This window comes from Octopus bimaculoides, chromosome 21, assembly GCF_046866305.1.
Source record: "Octopus bimaculoides isolate indiv1 chromosome 21, ASM4686630v1, whole genome shotgun sequence".
NCBI lineage: Eukaryota > Metazoa > Mollusca > Cephalopoda > Octopoda > Octopodidae > Octopus > Octopus bimaculoides.
The window spans coordinates 30,615,278-30,620,277 of record NC_142948.1 but is presented as its reverse complement, the minus strand read 5'-3'; the positions used below and the strand labels follow the sequence as shown (position 1 = coordinate 30,620,277).

Sequence of the window (5,000 nt, the reverse complement as noted above, 5' to 3'; positions counted from 1 at the left end):
AGCTCTCATTTCAACTATCTGCACTGTCTTACTTACAATCAACAGTCATCTTTTGCCGGTAAGATACTGCTGAGACGATTCTCTGCATCCACTGTTGATTTACATAAACGCTTAGTAATAATGGCTCTATCAAACAGTGGTTTCTACATTGCAGTTAAACATTTTATGTAAATCTATCTGATTTTATGTAAATCAAATAGACTCTAGTCTAGACACCAAGGCCATATTCTATAAATCTTTTACAGCTTATTCAGGGTGAGAAGAGCAGTGCCCATGATCATTATTTCTTAAGGGCCTCCGTGACTGCTGGGGTACGAGGTAGGAAGAGGAGACGCTATCCTCAAACCGGAAATTTGGCCCAGGTGCTTTTAACGGAGTAGATTCCTTTAGAAGTATCTAAGAACTAGCAGGACTTTTGATTCTGAGTGACGGACTAAGTCCACCTTTCCTCCACCCATATAGGCCCAGGGTGGAGTTCGAATTCAGAAGGCAAAGAGCTGGAAGCGATGCTGCAAGACATTCCGTCCAACGTCTAACGATTCAACCAATGTACCAATCTAAACTAGTACTTTGTTTACCGACTCTGGAAAGATGGAAGGCAAAGTTAACCTTGATAGGATTTGAGCGCAGAACACAAGGAGTTTGAAAAAATGCCACAAAGTATTTCGTCTAAAGATTCTGCCAATTCGCCTAAACTGCAATCATGTGTTCAAGATACGACAATGTTTGATTTAAAGCGTGGTGGTCATAACTTTTAGTCATAAGCTTGTTTAATCAGTGCTAGTCTGGAGCTAAACAACAACAACAGCAATAGTCGGCAGTGTTCTGTCGAGGCTGTGCCTTTGCACTACTAACTCCAAACACAGTCGGAACTTTGAAGAATGAACGCCCCACAAAACGTCGAGAGCAACTGCATATAGAGCTTTATGAAGAATGAAGCTACTCTTAAAATTTCTAGGCTTATAATTTTTATTCTAAATAAAAACAAAAGAAATTAAAATTACACGTTTATGAGGAGAGCCAAATTTTCTGAGACGTTCATAGCGCGTGGCTTAGTGGTTAGGACATTCGGTTTACAATTGTAAAGTTATGAGTTCGATTTCTAGCGATGCATTGTGTCCTTCGGCAAGACATTTTATTTCATGTTGCTCGAGTCCACTCAGCTGGCAAAAATGAGTTGTATTTGTATTTTAAAGGGCCAGCCCTGTCACATTCTGTATCATGCTGAATCTCCCTGAGAAACTACTTTTAGGGTACACGTGTCTGTGGAGTGGTCAGCCACTTGCACGATAATTTCACGAGCAGACTGTTCCGTTAATCGGATCAGCTAGTACCCTCGTCGTCGTAACCGACGGAGAGCCAAGCAAATTAATAGCAGACCATGGTTTATTGAATCAAAAACCTTCGTGAGGTCAACGAAACAATGATAGATTTGTATCTCCGCTCCATGGATTTTCATGTAACTAACGAGCTAAAAGAACAATGGGACTGGTTCCACGCGCAGCGTGAAAACTTCACCGAGGCTAGAGATAGAAGGATATCACAGCATGTTGGCTAAGCCCGTCAAGAACAATTCTACTCAATATTTTCTGTACAACAAAGCTGTATAGAAATGAAATTGTTTAGCATATCATGAAATGAAACTAAGTCAAAAGCATTTTTTTTTTTTTAGATTTACAAATAGGATTTGAATTTAATTGTCTGTAATACGCCTCGAGTGAATGCGCCTGAAAAGTTGATTAATATATATATATATATATATATATATATATATATATATATATATATATATATATATATATATATATATATATATATATATATATTTATATGTTCGTGTGTGTATGTGTGTGTAGGTGCGTGAAACCGCATGTACGCTGTGCAATTGTATAAACTCACCATGTTGATTATTTCTCTATTAATCTATTATTCATCGATTCGATATTTTATTAGTCACTTGTTTCATATGTATTATCCGTAAGAGATTTGTACTAATAAATGAGAATGTGTTCTGTATTCGTTATAATGCTCGCACATACAGGGTCCCCCTTAAATTTCTTTCAACCACTTCAAGTTTTTCATATTTTCATGTATGATGGGGTGCTGGTATATGAGAGGGGTAGTGAAAAGTTCCTCGCTTTGGGTAAAAAAAGAAAAATAGGAGGAACAGTTAACTGTGATTTTATTTTATTCAACATATTCCCATCTCAGATTCACACACTTATTGCAGCAATCCTTCAGTTTTTATAAACCCTGCAAAAGAGCCCACGATATCTTTAAAACCAGGAACTGTTCAGCACACCTTCGTAGTTTTGCATGCTGATGACGAAAAGACCCCGAAAGGATAAAAGGCAATGTCGACCTCGGCGAGATCGTAAAGTAAAGGAAATACATAAAAAAATGCTTAAAAAAGCATATGTTATAAATACATTGTGGAGGCGCAATGGCCCAGTGGTTAGAGCAGCGGACTCGCGGTCATGGGATCGCTGTTTCGATTCCTAGACCGGGCGTTGTGAGTGTTTATTGAGCGAAAACACCCAAAGCTCCACGAGGCTCCGGCAGGGGGTGGTGGCGAACCCTACTGTACTCTTTCACCACAACTTTCTCTCACTCTTACTTCCTGTTTCTGTTGTGCCTGTAATTCAAAGGGTCATCCTTGTCACACTGTGTCACGCTGAATATCCCCGAGAACTACGTTAAGGGTACACGTGTCTGTGGAGTGCTCAGCCACTTGCACGTTAATTTCACGAGCAGGCTGTTCCGTTGATCGGATCAACTGGAACCCTCGACGTCGTAAGCGACGGAGTGCCGACACACAACACACACATATAAATACATTGAAGAAGTTCAATTGGAAGATGGAGTTGGGGAGGATGTAGGAGGATTAGCTAGTAAGTTATCGGGGAAGGCTCTTCTTCTCAACTGTACCATCCTCTGTGTTCCCAATCTTTGCTCCCAAGCAGAGGAAGTCCGCAACCAAGTGGCTTCCCGCCTACATTCATAATATTCTCTGGTTTCTTAATGTCCTCTGCCAGATATTTCATCTTAATTTCATTCATCTTCAGCTCCACACTCATCGACACAGTCTCCCCCTCCTGCATCAATTCTTCTGCCTCCCTCACTGTGCTTCTCCTCTGCGTATATACACACATATATATGTGTGTATATATATACACATGTTTATATATCCATATTTATATATACATATATACATACATACACACATGCATGCATATCTATCTATCTATCTATCTATCTATCTATCTATCTATCTATCTATCTATCTATCTAATGGTACTCATTAGTGCCCTTGCTCACTTTCGTGACGTTTATACATACATACATATATACATAGGGACTGAACAAAGAACCATGTGGTTGGGAAGCAAGCTTCTTACCACAATATTGTTATATGTATATTTACATCGTCATTCGGCAAAAGAAAAAGGATGACATGTCAGCGTGAACAAATAGAAACAACCTTGGCCTCTGAAACTTTTCCCTGAATGAAACCGCCAAGACACAACAACTGGTACAATAGTTATTCAGCTTGAACTCGTGTCAGCCGAGCAGACTGGGGCTATGTGAAGCGAACTAAACTTAACATCTTGTTCACGTATCGAACCCCCAGCTTGAAGATCGCGCTGCACAGCAAGATATCCGCTTGCTACACGCACACACATACAAACAAACAGTACAATGTTTGGGTGTATACATAGGCGTGGCTGTGTGGTTAAGAAATTTGCTTTGAAATCATGTGGTTTCGGGTTCAGTCCCGCTGCGCGGTGCATTAGTCAAGTTTCTTCTGATATAGGTCCGGCCCCGTCAAAAGGCTTGTGAATGAATTTGGCTGTGAAAAACTGTGTGGAAGCCCGTCGTACATACATACGTACATACATAAATGTAAACATTCATACATACATGCATACATCATACATGTATACATGCACACGTACATACATACATACATACATACATACATACATACATATATACATGCATGCATACATACATACAAACATACATACATACATACATACATACATATGTGTGTGCGTGCGTATGTGTATATGTGTGTGTTTGTGTGTGTCTTCGAGTTTGTTCCTGCCTTCGTCACCGCTTGACAACCGGTGTTGATTTATTTATGTCCTTGTTACTGGAAGTTTAGCAAAAGTGATCGATAGAATAAGAAATAAGCATTAAAAAAAAACAATAAATACTGGGATCAATTTGCTTGACTAAAACGGAAGCCTTTGACATATCGGTGTCCCCAGCACATCCCCAGTCATATAACTGAAACAAGCAAAGAATATAAAAGACACATACGTATGTGTGTGTGAGTGTGTATGTATGAGTGTGTAAAATAAGTGAAAAAATATCTAGCAAAGACATAAACGAATAGCATATATTGAGTGCGCAAACAGACGGAAGACAGACACAGAAGGTCCCTAATCCTTCATGGTGTGAAACTGAGTAATGCCATCTGGTTGATAACTGATGAAGAATTAGGAACTCTTGTGTCTGTCTTCCGTCTGCTTGTACACTAGATATAAATTATACGTTATTTAGGTTTGTGTATTTACTATATATCTTTTCACTAAAGTAACGGAACGCAACGCACACTGGCTTTTATTAACAGTAAGTTATATAAGGGGTGGCCCCAAAAGTAGGTTTACAGTTATCACGTAGGCACTTTAAAATTCCTATCTCACAAACTGAAAAAGGAGCTTGACAAAATTAACCAAATTAGCATAGAATAATGATTTCATGCTTTTTTTTTATAATTAAGATCTAAGCCGTTAATATATAAATGCGAAAGAGATAGTTGGATAACTGTAGACCTACCTCTGGGCCACCCTGTATATATATATTGGTAGAAAGGACAACAAAAGAAAGAAAGAGACCTCGATATTATGTACATAGAGCAATTTATCTGTAAAAATATGTGACACTTATTCGGTAGCCATGATAAAACTCCGAGTTTCGGATGCCGGGGTGGG

At 39.0% G+C, this 5,000-nt stretch overlaps 1 protein-coding gene across 1 annotated transcript in view; it reads right to left on the bottom strand.

Moving 5' to 3' along the window:
• Positions 1-5,000, bottom strand: part of LOC106875611 (protein CIMAP1D) — a 16,438-nt gene that overhangs the window by 10,390 nt on the left and 1,048 nt on the right. The window lies entirely within an intron of this gene.